Consider the following 19,794-nt stretch of genomic DNA (forward strand, 5'->3'; position numbering starts at 1 on the left):
AGTCAGGTCATTCCCCTCATCAGGCTTTTGCAGAAGCAGCTGGAGAAAGTGAAGGAGGAGCTAAGATGGAGCAATTCCGCTCGGCATGTGGGACTTGTGGATGAAGCCCTTCAATCGCTTTGCCAGGATTCCAGGGTGGTCAATCTGTTGAAATCAGACCACTACATTTTGGCCACCGTGCTCGATCCTCGGTTTAAAGCCTATGTGGTGTCTCTCTTTCCGGCCGACACAAGCCTGCAGAGGTGCAAAGACCTGCTGGTGAACACACTGTCAGCTGAAGTGGAACGTGACACGTCAACAGCTCCTTCTTCATTTTCTCCTGCAACTGGGGCTGCCAGGAAAAAACTTAGGTATCCTAAGCAACCCGCTGGCGGTGATGCAGGGCAGGCAGGACCAAGTTTGGACATCTGGTCCGGACTGAAGGACCTGGCAACAATTTCTGACATGTCTACTGTCACTGCATATGATACTGTCACCATTGACAGAATGGTGGAGGATTACATCGGTGACAGCATCCAAGTAGGCATGTCAGACAGTCCATACCTGTACTGGCAGGAAAAAGAGGCAATTTGGAGGCCCCTGTACAAACTGGCTCTATTTTACCTGAGTTGCCCCCCCTCCAGTGTGTACTCCGAAAGAGTGTTTAGTGCAGCCGGGAACCTTGTCAGTGAAAGGTGTAGGAGGTTGCTTCCACAGAAAATGAATTATCAGCTCTTCCAGGGAGACCAGCCTCCAGAGCGTACAGAGGGACTTGTGGTGGTGGATTCAAGTGGGGACGAGTTAATACTTTGTGAGGATGAGGATCTACACACTGAAGAGGGTGAGGAATCGGTGGATGAGGAGGATGAGGATGACATCTTGCCTCCGTAGAGCCAGTTTGTGCAGGGACACATTAATTGCCAGCTTGTTTTGTGGGGGCCCAAACGAACCAATCATTTCAGCCACAGTTCTGTGGCAGACCCTGGCGCTGAAATGATTGGTTTGTTAAAGTGTGCATGTCCTGTTTATATAACATAAGGGTGGGTGGGAGGGCCCAAGGACAATTCCATCTTGCACCTCTTTTTTTTCTTTGTATTATGTACAGTTTGGGGCCTAGTTTTTCAAACTGCCATCCTGTCTGCCACTGCAGTATCACGCCTAGATGGGTCACGTGTTTGTGCCGCCCACTCGTGTCGCTTAGCATAGTCATCCAGCTACCTCGGTGCAACCTTTTGGACATAAAAACACTAGTGTGAGGTGTGAGGTGTTCAGAATAGACTGGAAATGAGTGGAAATTAAGGTTATTGAGGTTAATAATAGCATAGAAGCAGAAAAACCTACAAATTCTGTGATTTTAGCTGTTTTTATGCTTTTCTTCAAAAAAATACAGATCCAAAACACAAAACCCAGAACCCAAAACACGGAAGGGTGGTTTTGGCAAAACCAATCCAGATCCAAAACACGAAGAAAGATCCAGATCCAAAACCAAAACACAAAACACGAAAAGTGGCCGGTGCACACCCCTAGTATAAATATAAATGTCATTAAATTTTTTGTTATCATATTACAGTAGAAGTGTGACACCCATGAAACGGACACCCCTAGGACTGTGAGGGGTTAATACCACTTTGGGCAAGGAAGGAGTTAATACATGTCTCCCCAGCACGTGTGAAGCAAGGGGACAGCTGGTGCTGATTGGATGAGCCTGTCCTGTCTCTCAAGCGGGGGGTGTGGTCAGGTGCCCGCGAAGAAGAGGGTGAAATATAGAGGGCGTGCCAGGAGCTGAGGAGAAGTGTGGCGTGCAGCACGAGGACAGCGGGCAGAGACCGCCAAGCTGAAAAGCTCTAGTGGAGTGTGGAGCAGCCGAGCCGGGAGCGTGGATGCCGGGGACCCGCGGAAGATAGACAGGGTCAGGTGAGCCACAGCAATGAAGAGCAGCACACCATTAAGGCGTCCAGCGCAGCAGCAAGAGCCGCTCGTGGAGGCACACAGCCACAGTGGCAACACGCAGTACAGGGTAATCATCCCCCCTGCCCCATACCACAGTAGCAGCCATCATAGGGTAACTTCAAAGCACCCTCATTTCAGTTATACTACTTATAAGAGAAGTCGCTGTCCTATTGTGATTTATAACTTTTTCTGCCAACCACAAGATGGTCGCAGGCCAACAGCAACAATTGCTTTGAGTTGCCATGCTGCCAACCACAAGATGGCCACCGATTAACTGCAGTATAGACATACAGCTCCAGCAGTGGAAAAGTTACATAGCCTTGCACCAGAGGTAGCTACAGGAGTGGTGAGTGGAAGATTGATTACACCAGAGTCAGAGCTGCACTGACACTCAGTAGTACTGGACTTTCTCATACCTTGTTGCAAATAGCAGGACCTCAGTGTTACTTTCACTTTCAGTATATAGGAGTTATCTGCTTCACTGACCAAGCTCACCAATATTTACCCTGCATGTTTTCCGGATCACACCAAGACTGTCCTATTTCACAGCACAGTGATTCTTTGATACTTGAAAGCTGGAATACACTACTGAAAGGAGATAATATAGCCCTTCAACCTGGGATAGAACTGCGGGACACTTTACAGTAACAGCTGTCTAGGAATATTGAATAACCTGATTGCCTGAGAATTGAATGTGCTTATAGAGAGAAAAGTGGAATTAACATTCAGTGACTGAATTGCTATACTGTGTACAGGACTTCCATATACACATTGGCGATTCTTCCCTCCCAGATTTAATACTAACAAATGCTACACTAAGTGGGACTAGTACCATGGTCAACTTAAACTGATCTATAAGAGCTCCACCAGCTGCAGCAGCGAAGACGGGTAGGAATACAGTGTTTTGTGTTTAAGGTCATCTGGACATTGAAACTGTTAGTTTAGTACTGACATCATTGCTGAATTGTTTTCTTGTAGTGTGCAACCGTTTGAGATAAGAATGTATGCTCAATACTGAATTCAACTGTGAATAGTAACGTAAAAGTTGCCTTACATTGTATGGTCTGGTCATACTGCCGAAGTATTATTACACCAATCCGTATGGTGCCGTGCAAATGCCATTGTTTTTATGTGTAATCTCATTATTGATGTTTTTCCCACTGATGCAATACAAAGGCTGCCTCATTGAGTGAGGTGTGTTATTTATGCAAGTGCCCTGCCGACTCTCTAATAAACCTGTGTTCACAAAATAAAAACCACAAGCTGCCTCGTCACCCCTTCATGTGCTTCCATTACTCTCACCTCTCCGTGAGTCGAGTGAAGATTGAACCACAACACACAAGGTAAACTCTTTACTTACCACGTAAAGTCAAGGTTACCACAACTGGCATCACAAACAGGATTAACGGAGTCCAAAGTGAGAAGGTTGGAAGTATAGAAGAGCCATGTCGACTGATCCACCAACCCAGGCAGTACCGCCTGCTGGCGCAGGAGCACCGATCAACCCACCTGTGGCACAGATCAATCCTATCACGCTCCCCTATTACTTCGGAGCCCCGTGGCTACCCACGTATTCTGGTGAGGACCATGGCACAGAAGGAAGCACTCTCACCGAGTTTAAAAGGAAGATGACCTCTATGTTCCGTTTGTACCCGCTAAGTGATCAGCAGCAGGTCGAGATACTCATTGGGCAATTGAAGAATTCGGCACTCAGGGAAGTGACGTCCTGGCCCGCCAGAGAAAAACAGAACGTAGAACAAGTCCTTAAACGACTAGCGACCACTTTTGATGCCCGTACCTTATCCACCTTGAAAATGAGGTTATATGCATGTAAACAAAAACCTGGGGAGAGTCTGCATGACTACGCCCTCACCCTGCAGGAGGCCTTGAGGGCAATCCAGGCTGTCGATCAGGAAGAAGTCAGGAACCCGGATGAGACCTTGGTCACCCAATTGATAGATGGAGCTAACAGAGAAGGAACACGAGTTCAACTGCGACTACTGCGACTACAACTTCCGACGCATACTTTCTTAGACTTTAAAGAAGCGGCTATCAAAATGTTGGGCACGGTCGAAGAGCATAATACGGAATTCCCAGAATTACCAAGTCAGTCCTTCTCGGCAGAAGCTGGCTTACGGAATGCATGTCAGGCACCCAAAGAAACCAACCCCGCCTCCCATGGGCTGCAGCTGCCATCCCCTGACCCAATACAACTGTTGAGGAAACAGATGGAAGAAATGACATTGGGAATGGCAGAGATACGTAGGGAGGTGCATAGCCTAGCTCAATCCCAACCGGCGGATTATGAAGAGCCGCGGTGGCGGCCGAGAAGACAAAGGGCTGATGACTGGTGGGAACCACCCCGGGGACAAGGGAGAAGATCAACAGATCGGTTTGATGCTCAAGGCCGTCCCATCTGCAGGCGGTGCCAGAAGGCAGGTCATGTGGAGAGACACTGCAGGCAAGAGGAGACGTTAAACTGAAACACCCCGAGGGTGGGGGTCAAGCCTCGGGGAGAACAGGAAGAGTAGACCCGAATCCTGAAGAGTGGTGGCCCCGGTATGTCGGGACGTGTCCGACAATCCCAATTATCATAAATGGCGTGGAAGTTTTGGCCATGTTAGACACAGGATCCCAAATCACCACCATACAGCTACCTGCTTTTCAACGCTATTGGAAGGAGGGGCAGTTGCTGATGCCACCTCCCTCATGGCTGCAACTAATTGCTAGTAACGGACTGGGGATCTCCTGCGTGGGGTACTGGGAGGCTAATATGCAGATCGGAGAAACCCTCCTTCCACTACAGGGATGTCTGATCACTGAGAGCAGTGAAGCTAAAGTAGCACCGGTGATTCTAGGAATGAACGTCTTACAGCAATGTCCAGAGGAGCTATTGGCCACACTAAGGAGTGAATTGTCTCAGTTGGTCACCGGGGAGCGAAGAATCATACAGAAGACTATCAGGGTGCTTCAAGGTCACCAGAGGTTCACCCATAATGAGGGAGAGATTGGAAAGGTTAGACTAATGGATAGTACGCCCATCAAATTGCAACCCAATTCAGAGACCATCCTCTGGGGCAAGGCACGATGCGGACCAGCTGGCAGAAGCTATGAGGCCTTAATTGAACCCTGTTTAACGTCCGCTCGCCAGGAGGCGGTAGTAGCCAGTACCCTAGTCACTGTGAAGAACGGACGAGTCCCAGTGCGGATCTTAAATCCCCATAATTACGCAATCAAGTTGTATCGACGCCAGCCACTGGCCCGATTATTGTGGACCTCATTTCAAGATGTCGTATATCCATCCTTACAAGCTAATCAGTGTCAAGTAACCATGGAGAGTAGTACAGCTGATGAGCAGGAAGATGAATGGTGGGCAGAGATTCAGGTAGGGGATGGCAGTACACCGAGAGACCATAAGGCCGGAATCCTCCAGGTTGTGAAGAATAATGCTGAGACTTTCAGCCATAGCCCTACAGATCTGGGTATCGTGAAGGAGATACACCATCGTATCCTGACAGGGGATGCCCCACCCATAAAGGAGCGGCATCGCCCATTGGCACCAGCGCTATATCAGCCCGTACGGCAACTGTTGGAGGACATGAAGAGCAATGGCATCATCAGAGAGAGTCACAGCCCATGGGCAGCCCCATTGGTGTTAGTTCGCAAAAAGGATGGCCAGCTAAGATTCTGTGTAGACTACAGGAAGCTGAATTCTATCACACATAAGGATGCCTATCCTCTACCCCGAATTGAGGAGTCTCTGACGGCGCTTAAATCTGCCAAATATTTCTCAACCCTAGATTTGACCAGCGGCTACTGGCAGGTTCAGATGAAGGAAGAGGACAAGGAGAAGACTGCCTTCGTCACACCAATGGGGCTCTATGAATTCAACCGTATGCCATTTGGCTTATGCAATGCTCCTGCCACCTTCCAACGCGTGATGGAGCATTGTCTAGGCCATAGGAATTTCGATGTGGTTCTCCTATATTTGGATGACATTATCATCTTTTCAAAAACCTACTCTGACCATCTGCAACACTTACGGGAGGTCTTCCAACAGCTGACTAGATTCGGTCTGAAGCTGAAGCCATCCAAGTGCCACCTGCTCAAGCCCCGAGTTCAGTACTTAGGTCACATTGTAAGCCCTGAGGGTGTGACCCCGGACCCCGAAAAGGTGAAAGCGGTATTGGAATGGCCCATCCCACTGACAGTCAAAGATGTCCGACGGTTCCTTGGATTTGTAGGATATTATCGACGGTTTGTGAAGAACTTTGCCAAAGTCGCCGCCCCTCTATTAGAAATTCTATGAGGGATCCCTAAGGATAAGTATAACAAACGAATTCCCATAGAGTGGACGACTGAACGACAGACAGCCTTCGACCTGCTGAAGAAAGTCTTGACAGAGGCCCCTGTGCTGGCCTACCCAGATTACAACCACCCGTTCCGGCTGTACACGGATGCCAGCAAGCAAGGGTTGGGAGCTGTACTTGCCCAAGTTCAGGAAAATCAAGAGCGTGTGATCGCTTACGCTAGTCGCAGTCTACGTCCCACCGAACGGAACGACGCCAATTACAGCGCCTACAAACTCGAGTTTCTTGCCTTGGTGTGGGCAGTGACAGAAAAATTCAGAGACTATCTAGCGGCAACACCGTTTGTAGCTTATACGGACTGTAACCCACTGGGTCATCAAGCCACCACCCCTCTAGGAGCTTTGGATCAAAGGTGGTCCTCCAGACTGGCCAACTACCAGTTCAAAGTAGTATACAGAAGTGGGCGAAGTAACGCGAACGCTGATGCACTCTCCCGGCTACAGACGGGCGAAAGTGAATTGGAAGGAATAGACAGGTGGGAGCAGATTGAAACTCCCAACTTCAGTTTGAAAAGAAGAGCATCGGAACAGAATGCTATGGTTCCCATCCCTGCGAGAGTGCAGGAAGTTCAGGGCGTGGAGATGGAAGGAGATTGGACTGTCTGGCAGGACGCAAGCCCAACCTTAAAAAGGGTGAAACAGTTGCTGGCCTCTCATCAGGGGTTGACCCGAATTCAGAGACAAGCTGCAACCCCGGACCTAATCCAATTGTGGCGACAAAAGGACCGTTTGACGTTGCGAAGAGGCCTATTGCTACGACAGAGTACAGATCCAAAGACACATCTGTTGATTGAGCAGTTGGTGGTGCCCCCTGCGAAAATCGATCTTATCCTACGGGCCTATCATGATCACTCTGGCCATTTCGGCTGTCAAAAGACCGAGACGACCCTACGTCGAAGATTTTACTGGGGGAATATGCGTCAGGATGTGGAAGACTGGTGCAAATCTTGCGACATATGCACAGCACGTAGACCGGCTCCATCAGAAGAGAAAGCACCGCTGCACCCCATTGTTACCCGACAACCACTAGAACTCGTAACTATCGACCATGTGAAGCTAGAACCAAGTAGCAATGGATATCAATATGCTGTAACCATAATTGACCATTACACCAAGTTTGCCGTTGTACTGCCAGTTCGGGATCTCACGGCAAAGACGACAGCAGAAATCGTCTGGCGAGCATTTGTACGGCCCTACGGGTACCCTGCTAGTATTCTGATGGATCAGGGGCCTGCATTTGAAGCCCTACTCTTCCAAGAACTATGCCAGTTGTACGGGTGTGTGAAATTACGCACTACAGCATACCATCCTCAGGGCAACGGGGCCTGCGAAAGGATGAACCAAACTGTGGTAAATTTACTCCGAGCTGTACCCCTTCCACAAAGACGTGAGTGGCCCACTCTGCTAGCAGAACTGATCTTTGTCTACAACAACACTGTGCACAGCTCCACAGGATACACGCCATATTATCTGCTTTTTGGACGATCTGGGAAACTACCCGCTGACGTTCACTTAGGCCTGGCTTCGGATGATGCCACAGATTCTTGCTTCCAAGGGGATTGGGTCATAGAACACCAGCGTAGATTACAGATTGCTCGAGCTCTTGTGGACCAACGTATGGATGCTATCCGTGATCGACAAAAGGATCGATACGATGCGACCGCACATGCCAGACCATTAACCGTAGGAGATGTCGTGCTAAGGCGAAATAATCGGCGGCACAGCAAATTGGATCGCAATGGGAGCCTGATCCATATGTAGTTACCGGCATTCCCAACGCTGAAATAGCCGTGTACCAGATTGATAAGGTAGAAGGTGGTCAACCGAAAGTTGTACATCGGGATCAACTCAAATTGTGCCCTAACCCTCACAGAGCTCGAGAATTACTACCTGATTCTCCACCATCACACCCAGCCCGAGATCAGTTGTCGATGCTAAATGACCCATTGAGTCTTGTCCTGAGTATGTATTGGCCTGTCGTGGCCGGTTCCCTGACCCCAGAAATGAGGCAATCGCCTGTGGTTGAGGAAGTCATTGCAGACGTCCCTGAAATTGGTGAAGTGAGACGCTCGACTAGGAGCACCCAAGGAATACTGCCCACGCGTTACAGACAATAGAGAGGTCGGTAGAGGCACCTTTAGTACTGTTTATATTTTCCTGATTGCACTAATCTGTTTGACATTGATATGTTGTATTTATGTGTACATTTGTGCTAGTGTGATAGTTAATGGTTAGGCGTAGTCAGGGTCATGATCTATTCATCCTTTGTTCATTGATGACCAGGATTTGTGACTTACAGATGCCAATACTCTGTTATTTGGGAATTATCCTTTGTTCTGTTTCCCTTTATTATTGGACCAAGCGTGAGGACACGCATCATTTCAGTATGGAGGGATGTGACACCCATGAAACGGACACCCCTAGGACTGTGAGGGGTTAATACCACTTTGGGCAAGGAAGGAGTTAATACATGTCTCCCCAGCACGTGTGAAGCAAGGGGACAGCTGGTGCTGATTGGATGAGCCTGTCCTGTCTCTCAAGCGGGGGGTGTGGTCAGGTGCCCGCGAAGAAGAGGGTGAAATATAGAGGGTGTGCCAGGAGCTGAGGAGAAGTGTGGCGTGCAGCACGAGGACAGCGGGCAGAGACCGCCAAGCTGAAAAGCTCTAGTGGAGTGTGGAGCAGCCGAGCCGGGAGCGTGGACGCCGGGGACCCGCAGAAGATAGACCGGGTCAGGTGAGCCACAGCAACGAAGAGCAGCACACCATTAAGGCGTCCAGCGCAGCAGCAAGAGCCGCTCGTGGAGGTACACAGCCACAGTGGCAACACGCAGTACAGGGTAATCATCCCCCCTGCCCCATACCACAGCAGCAGCCATCATAGGGTAACTTCAAAGCACCCTCATTTCAGTTATACTACTTATAAGAGAAGTCGCTGTCCTATTGTGATTTATAACTTTTTCTGCCAACCACAAGATGGCCGCAGGCCAACAGCAACAATTGCTTTGAGTTGCCATGCTGCCAACCACAAGATGGCCACCGATTAACTGCAGTATAGACATACAGCTCCAGCAGTGGAAAAGTTACATAGCCTTGCACCAGAGGTAGCTACAGGAGTGGTGAGTGGAAGATTGATTGCACCACAGGCAGAGCTGCACTGACACTCAGTAGTACTGGACTTTCTTATACCTTGTTGCAAATAGCAGAACCTCAGTGTTACTTTCACTTTCAGTATATAGGAGTTATCTGCTTCACTGACCAAGCTCACCAATATTTACCCTGCATGTTTTCCGGATCACACCAAGACTGTCCTATTTCACAGCACAGTGATTCTTTGATACTTGAAAGCTGGAATACACTACTGAAAGGAGATAATATAGCCCTTCAACCTGGGATAGAACTGCGGGACACTTTACAGTAACAGCTGTCTAGGAATATTGAATAACCTGATTGCCTGAGAATTGAATGTGCTTATAGAGAGAAAAGTGGAATTAACATTCAGTGACTGAATTGCTATACTGTGTACAGGACTTCCATATACACATTGGCGATTCTTCCCTCCCAGATTTAATACTAACAAATGCTACACTAAGTGGGACTAGTACCATGGTCAACTTAAACTGATCTATAAGAGCTCCACCAGCTGCAGCAGCGAAGACGGGTAGGAATACAGTGTTTTGTGTTTAAGGTCATCTGGACATTGAAACTGTTAGTTTAGTACTGACATCATTGCTGAATTGTTTTCTTGTAGTGTGCAACCGTTTGAGATAAGAATGTATGCTCAATACTGAATTCAACTGTGAATAGTAACGTAAAAGTTGCCTTACATTGTATGGTCATACTGCCGAAGTATTATTACACCAATCCGTATGGTGCCGTGCAAATGCCATTGTTTTTATGTGTAATCTCATTATTGATGTTTTTTTCCCACTGATGCAATACAAAGGCTGCCTCATTGAGTGAGGTGTGTTATTTATGCAAGTGCCCTGCCGACTCTAATAAACCTGTGTTCACAAAATAAAAACCACAAGCTGCCTCGTCACCCTTCATGTGCTTCCATTACTCTCACCTCTCCGTAAGTCGAGTGAAGATTGAACCACAACACACAAGGTAAACTCTTTACTTACCACGTAAAGTCAAGGTTACCACAGAAGTACAACTGGCTCTGACTAAATGTTATGTATATGTATATATTATTTATGTATTAATGGAGTCATTGCTGATTTACAGATGATTAACTTCAGAATATGTGGTAACAAAAGCTCAGTGTATGGTCACATCATAATCTAGCACCTGGCCCCATGAAAGGATGTAACCTGTCCCTCCCATGGCTCACATAGTATAATAAGGGTTATAAGTGGCAGGTGAACATGATGCTGGGCTTGTCGGCTCCTCTTCTATGACTGCAGCACCCGGCTCTTATCACTGCAGAGGAGCCAGCATTCTGGTGTCACCCCCTCTGAGTGATGTCAGTGGGAGTGCTTTCGGCTCAATTTGAGCCGAAAGCACTCTTGGGCTTGCGGCAATGAGACCCTACCACAAGGGTCTCGTCACAAGCCCGATGGTCGCGATGGTCTTGACCATCACGACCATCTTCCTGGCCGCACCCTATAGCTGTGGGTGGTCACCCACAGCTATGCGAGCGGCCAGGAGGCCGCTCTAAAATAACAGAGGGACGGCCCTGATTCAGAGCAAGTGCTCTGTCAGAGCGTCCGGCTCTGAATCAGGCCCTGAATACGGGCCTAAGCTGTAAACAAAAAGTATGATTGGGATCACCATTGTTGGCCCAGTGTTGGTATTTAGCTTGGTAATTATTATCTTGTATGTAACGTGACAAAAATTTTAATCTTGCACCTGCCCCTTCCTATCTCATTCAAATATTGCACTTTTATTTGCCATTGTTTCAGACATCCAAAAATCAAACATGCTCTCTATATATATATTTATAATATATACTCTATATATATATATATATATATATATATATATATATTAAATATATATAAAAGAATAATGCACTCCTCCGGCACTCTGTTAGCATGCAGCCCAACTGGCAATGACAGCTCATGGCCAGCACCTTATTCAAAGCCACCGAGTAGTGAGCGGAAGGGAGTTTGGAAACGCCACGGTCACTGGAGCAGAGTGCAGCACATCGAGGTGAGGTGTGGAGTGGTCTGAGGTGTGGTGGGCTGTGGGGTGTAGTATACTGTGTGGTGCTGTGATGTGTGGTGTGTGTACTGTGATGGGAGGAAATGGGGGTATGGAAATATCAAGGGGGATATGGGCCTGTCTAAGTAAAGCCACCCTGATATTTCCATACCCCTACTTTAAAATTTCCTGTCGACCACTGGACCTGATTCAGACCTGCTCGCTATGATGCGAACACTCGTAGTTGGCCGATAGTCGCTCTTCTGTGCATGCCTACTCATCGCAATGTGCGTGCGCGAACGAGTGTCTTATTTTTTTTTTTAGTCAAAAAAACCCCATAGGGCTTATTTTCAGGGTAGGGCTTATTTTAATTAACATTTTTGTTCATCTCCCCCTCCCTGTGGAATGCAGTCTGAATGTGTGCCATTTCCCCACTTACCTTTACTCTACCTTCCTCCACGGTCCACAGCTCTTGATCCGCGGCTCCTCCGACGTCGACCTCGCCCTTCAGAGTCTCGGCATGACGTCACGCACGCTGACTCCAAAACAAGCTTTATTGAAAGCTTGTTTTGGAGTCTGACTACCGTATCTCACTGAACACAGAAAAAAAAAGATTTGCCCCCCAGCACACTGCAGCAAAAACATTACTTAAATCCTACATGATAATAGAGATTTAGAGGTATTAGTTACACACATTTGCAAATATATGAATAAGCGCCAGGCCAATCATCAAGGCTCCTCTATACTGGCGTCCCTAACATTAAGGGGTTCACGTCCGAGAAGCAAGGCACCCCAAAATAATTCCAACCAAGGGCCATCTCCAGGGCATCACACGAAAAGGGGGAAAAAGGTGATAATGAAGTATAAAGAAAAGATGTGTAAGTATAAATCAATAAGTGTTAATGAAATGATAAAGAATTAAAATGACAAATAATGTACAAACAAATAGAGAAGTGATAAAAGTATTCTATGTGAATTAAGTGGTGATGCCATGAGAAAGGCCCAGTCAGAACCTCCCCGGGGGCCCCACTCCCAAACGCTCACCCCAAAATAATTATTGCTACATAATGGTAGCACCCACTCTGGGTCATATAATTACAATTGATGTACTGCATGATAACAGTACATATAAAAGCTGAGAGCTAACTTACCTTGGAGGTTTTTTACTTTAAAGGTGAAATACAGAATTTGTTTTATCATTATAATCAATTCTATTCTAATACATACAAGAATGCCCCTAAAAGGAATCACTCACATTATTAGCCCAGGCTAATATCTGCCTTTCAGGAGATAATAGACCCTACCTGGGGGCTCTTATAAAGGGTTTTTCCCTATATGTTAATACCCAATATAGATGACAATTGAATAAAAAAAATTTAGCAATTCAAGATAGTTACAAATAGTTCAGTATAATAATAGTGTTCAGAGGATGGAATATGCCAAATTATAGAAAATGCCCCCCCCCCCCCCGCGCGCGCGCACACACACACACGAAAAATGGCCCCAGCCAGACACACACACAGAAAACATTAAATGACCCCACAGAAATGTTAAATGACCCCTCCCCCCCACAGAAGGTGTTATGCTCTGAATACCAGCCCCACAATAAAAGAATAACAACCACACAGATTATGGTGATACTCCCTTCAGGATTTATTGGCAGTCTAGGACCAGGTGTTATGTCAGTAAGAGGGGTAGATGATAGGTGTATTACACATAACTGTTTTTGCTGGTATGATGATGTTAAGTTCCCACAAAACTCAAAGTAATAAACACATAAAGTGGTGAATTATTGGGTAATGTACAGAAGTGTACAAAGGAAGTAATAGTGTTAAATATAAACAGGGACAACCCTGTTTACATACAACACTATTACTTCCTCTGTGCATTCTGTATATTACCCAATATTACATCACTTTATGTGTTTATTACTTGTCTTTTTTTGGGGAGATTTGCTGGTAGTAAGTTATGTGCTCCCCTTCTTCTGTCCGAGTCTACACACCAGTAGTTTTTCTCAGTCCATATATTCCCAACAGGCCATGTATCAGACATCCTATGCTAATGCCAGGGCTGGATCCTCCTTTCAGTGCCATGATAATAACAGGTGTTATTGGCACAGCCACAGAAAGCAGGTTGTTACATTGCTGGCTCAGGTATGAGGTCACTTTGCCCCATGAATTATCCCTCTCAGCCACTTTGTTATTTAAGGTCTTCAATTTTTTCTTCAGGTGTTTTATTTCTTTTTGGGCTTCATAGAGGGATATCTGGGCCTCGACCACGCGGCACTCCTCCTCTAAACAAGCCTCTATGTTTTGGGCAAGTTGGGTTTTCAGAAGGGCTATTTCAGCTTCCCTGCAATATCAGAAAGAGTGGTTATAGCCTGAAAATACAACTTTAAATGACAACTCTGATTAAAAAAATATAATTAAAAATTACTCTTGGTACTTAAACTAGTACTTCTGAAAGGAATCATCCGTTTAAAATACAGTAGCACACTGTCATTGCAAATAGATAGTTAAAGATTGTTACCACTGTTACAGACATTGCCAAGGTGGATCACTCTGCGGACCGCACTAATTATTTCCATGGCTGCAGAGATGGCTCGTGAGGGTCAGTCATTATTTTACCAATGAAAATAAAAATGTTTGACCAGAGTAGAAGTTGCCAGAATGTGATGGGGTCAGCAGGGAAGAAAAATGCCATATGTAGCAATATTGTAAGGGTTCATGTTAGGATACTGGGAGGTAGCCTTAATGTAATGTATTGGTGCCACATTAGTACAATGCACCTCTGTGTAAGGGCCTCCACAGCACCTGCCCCTGGGTCAGTGATATCACCCATGTAACAATGTAGTTCAGGTTTGGCCAGCCTGTGGTTTTCCACCTGTTGTGACACTACAAGTCCTGCACTGGTCTAACTGATCATAGAATAATTGTCTTCAATAAATTTGGGTTGTGACTTTTTCTTCTCACCTGACTGATTAGAACGAGTGCTGTAATGCACAGTGTAATGGGGTATACTGTATGTGTCTAAGCTGAATGGACAAGCTGCGGACTGGTGACAGCTGAAACACAGGCAGCCCCACTTGCTTTTTGGGATTCAGAAAATGGAGAGAGTGGTTATGGGCTCCCATATTTTTAAGTGAAAGGCTGATAGCACCACAGTGGCACAGTGGTTAGTTAGTATGATATCTGACCTGGCAGCTATATGTTTGGAGTTTTTATGTTCTCTCCATGCTTCTGTGAGTTTACATTAGGTACACTCCAAAAATCACACTGGTGGGATAATTAGCTGCAGACTATACATGGGCCATAGGGCTCTGACCAGAGCGCTCGCTCTGAATCAGGGCCCTCCTACCTTTTTTTTTGAGCATCCTCATGGACACACAGCTAGAGCGAGCGTCCATGATGATGGTCGCGATGGTCTTGACCATTGCGACCATCGGGCTTGCGACGGAGACCCTGCGGTAGGGTCTCGCTGCCGCAAGCCCTGGAGTGATTTTGGCTCTATCAGAGCCAAAATCACTCCCACTGACATCACTAGTGATGTCAGTGGGGCTGGCTTGAGACGGTAGGCGTTCCCATGGGAATGCCTCCGTCTGGCAGGCACGCCCACCAAAGGGGGCGTGCTGTCAATCAACATCGACAGCACGCCCCCTTTGGTGCGAGACCTGGAGCGATGGAAAGCCCCTCGCTCCCCGGGTCTCGCGCATGCGCACGACGGAGCTCCCTCCGTCGTGCGCATGCGCAGTGGGGAACATTGACCCTCTTGCGAGCGTACTGCCGCTCGCGAGCTGGTCTGAATGACCCCCATAGCTTGTGATTTTGTGTTATGGTATTTAGACTGTAAGCTCCATGAACCAGTTATTCTGTGAATTGGGTGCACAAGGAGAATTTAAGGAAAATGAGCCCTATCCGATAGACATTTCTTGTGTAAAAATGGGGACTGTTGGGACACATAGGAACTCTATGATTGGTGCAGGTACACTGCGAACAAGTGTCCCCGTAGATGGACTTTGGATAAAATTTTACTAGAGTTTTCTTTTAAGCGGAGAAACACAAAGTGAAGGCAAGATGCATTATCCCACAGCTAATATGTCACTAGGAGCAGATACCTTTGCAGGAGTGTGTCCATGCATGCTTTCAGTGTGGGGCTCTTTTCACTGATGTCCTCTGTACGCCTATGTTGGAAGAGAAAGACAGAAGGACTTGGTATCAACTTTTACAAATGCTTGTCACAGTAAGCACACTCCATCTGTGTATACCTGCAGCAGTTTCATCATGCAGAGTGCAGGCAGGTATGGCAGTAACATAAGTGAGCACATCTGTGTATTCCTGCAGCAGTATCATCATGCAGCGTGCAGACAGGTTTGGCAGTAACACAAGTGAGCACATCTGTGTATATCTGCAGCAGTATCATCATGCAGAGTGCAGGCAGGTATAGCAGTAACATAAGTGAGCACATCTGTGTATACCTGCAGCGGTATCATCATGCAGAGTGCAGGCAGGTATGGCAGTAACATAAGTGAGCACATCTGTGTATACCTGCAGCGGTATCATCATGCAGAGTGCAGGCAGGTTTGGCAGTAACACAAGTGAGCACATCTGTGTATACCTGCAGCGGTATCATCATGCAGAGTGCAGGCAGGTATGGCAGTAACATAAGTGAGCACATCTGTGTATACCTGCAGTGGTATCATCATTCAGAGTGCACTCAGGTATGGTAGTAACATAAGTGAGCACATCTGTGGATACCTGCAGCGGTATCATCATGCAGAGTGCAGGCAGGTTTGGCAGTGGCATGAAACAAGTTATTAAAAGTGTTTGTAAGAAAATGATCTATATTTTACTGAGGAAAACATGACAGAGCATGCCAGTAGTACTTGGTGCAGTTCAGAGTAATGCAGAAAATAAGAGATATGGTAAGAACTTACCCTTGTTATCTCTATTTCTACGAAGTCGATAGGGTTCCACAGGATATCTTGGGGTATAGGTGATGATGTCAGGCATCAGGCACCACAGAGTTAAGTTTCTTCATCCTCTCAGTATGCACTGGGGTCCCTCTGCTATACCCTGCCTCCGAGCCTCAGGCATCTCAGTTACGTTACAAGCCATAGGCTGGAGGAGGAGAAAAGAGAGATAAGAAAGTCTGGAACACACAAGAAATCACATTCTCACCAGAAGGAGACGGAAAAACCAGTGACCAGAGCAAAGCCCATCTGCAGTACAGGTGCGACAGGGCGGGAGTCCTGTGGAACCATATGGACTTCGTAGAAATAGATAACAAGGGTAAGTTCTTACCATATCTCTTATTTTCTACTGCAGGGTCCATAGGGTATCCACAGGATACCTTGGGGATGTCCCAAAGCAGTATCCTTTAAGGGTGGGGATGCGCCTGTGCTGAAAGGAGAATCTGCCACCCAAAGGAAGTATCCTGAGAGGCGTAGGTATCAAAAGCATAACCGTACGAAAGTATGGAGATATGACCACGTGGCTGCCTTGCAAAGCTGAACCGCTGAGGCGCCACGTCGATCTGCCCACGAAGTACCCACTGACCTAGTGGAATGAGCCCTAATAGAAGATGGAACACGAAGGCCTTCATGAACATAAGCTTCAGAAATAGCGAGGCGAATCCAACCTGCCAACGTTTGCTTAGTGGCAGGCCAACCCTTCTTCCGGAAGCCATAAAGAACAAACAAAAAGTCAGACTTCCGAAAAGAAGCAGTGCGGTCGACATAAAGCCTTAAAACCCGCACCACATCCAAGTTGGCCTCACCAAATGAAAAGGTCCGGTGAATTAAAGGCCGACACAATAATTTCTTCGTTGATATGGAAACTAGATACCACCTTCGGGAGAAAACCAGGACGAGTGCGAAGCACAGCCCTGTTTCTATGAAAAATGAGAAATGGAGGTCGACATGAGAGAGCCCCCAATTCTGAAACCCTTCTGGCTGAAGCAATGGCCAGAAGAAACACAGTTTTAAGCGTAAGCCATTTCAAATCCACTGAGCCCAGTGGTTCAAATGGCGGTCCTTGAAGAGCCCTTAGGACCACAGTCAGATCCCAAGGCACCACAGGTGGAACAAAGGGCAGCTAAATACGCAGCACACCCTGCATAAAGGTACGGACATCAGGAAGCAAAGCAATCCTACGATGGAACCACACTGATAGGGCAGACACCTGCACCTTCAGAGAAGCAAAGCGAAGACCTTGATCTAGGCCTGCCTGTAGGAAAGCCAGCACCCTGGATAACCGGAACACCCGAGGAGCATAGCCTCTAGGGCGACACCACTGAAAGAAAGCCTGCCATACCCGATGGTAGATACTGGCAGAAGAAGGTTTCCGAGCTCGTAGCATGGTGTTAACCACAGAGCCGGAAAATCCCCTGGCCCTCAAGAGGGCAGTCTCAATAACCACGCCGTCAAAGACAGCCGATCCAGGTCTGGATAAAGACAAGGACCCTGAGACAACAGGTCCGGACTTTGAGGCAGCAGCATCAGAGTGTCTACTGAGAGACTCCGAAGGTCTGTGTACCAGTGCCATCTGGGCCACGCTGGAGCTATCAGCAGGAGCGTGCCGCCTTCTTGCTTGAATTTTCATAGCACTCGAGGGAGAATGAAGAGGTACGCATACTGGAAGGTCCACCTGACTGACAGGGCGTCCACTAGAAAAGCCTTTGCATCTCTTGTTCTTGACCCTAACACCAGCAGTTTTTGTTGTGGCGGGAGGCCATGAGATCTATTTCTGGAAGACCCCACCTGTTCACCAGTAGCTGAAACACCTCCTGGTGAAGAGACCACTCTCCTGGATGCACATCTAGATGGCTGAGAAAGTCTGCTTCCCAGTTGAGGACTCCTGGTATGAACACTGCCAATATTGCAAGGAGATTGCCTTCCACCCAAGTTAGAATGCGGAACACCTCTGTCAGAGCCGCCTGACTGCGGGTCCCTCCTTGGTGGTTTATGTAAGCCATCGTGGTGGCGTTGTCTGACTGTACCTTCACCGGTCTTCCATGCAGTACCTGTCTTACTTGCTGGAGAGCCACGAACACTGCCCGAAGTTCCAATATGTTTATTGGAAGAGCAGTCTCTGCTGGCATCCACCTTGTCTGGAAGTGTGGACCCATCACTGATTCCCAGCCTCGGAGACTGGCATCCATCATCAGAAGGACCCAGTCTGCAACCCAAAAGGGGCGCTCCTGGTTCAGGTGAGTAGTCTGCAGCCACCAGGCCAGAGACCGACGAACCTCCGGTGACAGCACCATTGTCTGTGACTTTATTTGGTGGGGCAACCCCTTCCATCTGGAGAGGATTAACCTCTGCAGAGGCCTGGAGTGGAAGGGGGCGAACTCCACCATGTCGAACATTGACACCATGGAACCCAGTAGCCTCATTGCCGAGTGAATAGACACCCGGCAACTTTGCAGGCAAATGTAAATCTCTGTCTGCAACGCAGAGACCTTGTCCTCTGTTACAAAGATACTCTAATGTTGGAAGTCTAACAGAGCTCTGAGATGGTGCATCCTCTGCGATGGAACCAGGGAGGACTTCTTCCAATTTATCAGCCAGCCATGAGTCTGTAACACCGAGACTGTTAGTTGCAGATGGTGCTGAATTATCTCTGTAGACTCCGCCAACAGGAGGTCGTCCAGATAGGGTAACAAGCGAACCCCCTGCATCCGCAGGTGAGCTGCCATAACTGCCATAACTTTGGTGAACACACGAGGAGCTGTGGCCAGACCAAAGGGCAGAGCCTGAAACTGGAAGTGGGCATTGACCACTGCAAACTTGAGGAATCGCTGGTGTACTGAGTCAATAGAGATATGCAGGTAAGCATCCTGAATATCCAGCGACACCATGAAATCCCCAGGCTCCTTCGCCAAAATGATGGAATGCAGGGTCTCCATCCTGAACCGATGAACCCTCAAAAATTTGTTGAGGGATTTGAGATTGAGTATTGGCCGGGGGGACCCATTGGGTTTCCGAACCAGAAAAAGATTGGAGTAATACGCCAATTCCCTCTGAGACAAAGGAACCGGCACTATGACCCCAGCCTGGAGCATAGAGTGCAATACCTTCTTGAGCTCCAGGGCCTTGTCCTGATTGTACTGATGACCCGTGGTGAAAAACTGGCTGGGAGGCCTTCGCCGGAAGGAGAGGGCGTACCCCTGATAAACTACTTCTCTTACCCAAGTGTCTGAAGTGGTCAAAAGCGAGCATTGGGCGAATTGAAGAAGTCGGCCTCCCACTTTGGGGTCATCCAAAGAGAACCCCGTCCCGTCAGACTGAAGGCTTGTCGTCCACATACTATATCAGTTGGACCAGCTTTTCGTCTACTGGTGCCAACAAATCCT

The 19,794-nt window shown here is 47.5% G+C and overlaps 1 pseudogene; it reads left to right on the forward strand.

Annotated features, from left to right (window-relative positions):
• The first annotated feature begins 3,374 nt into the window (after positions 1 to 3,374).
• On the forward strand, positions 3,375 to 4,460 carry LOC148515407 (uncharacterized; annotated as a pseudogene).
• Positions 4,461 to 19,794: the final 15,334 nt, after the last annotated feature.

Source organism: Taudactylus pleione, unplaced genomic scaffold (genome assembly GCF_031769625.1).
Source record: "Taudactylus pleione unplaced genomic scaffold, aTauple2 ptg000250l, whole genome shotgun sequence".
In the NCBI taxonomy this organism is placed as follows: domain Eukaryota; kingdom Metazoa; phylum Chordata; class Amphibia; order Anura; family Myobatrachidae; genus Taudactylus; species Taudactylus pleione.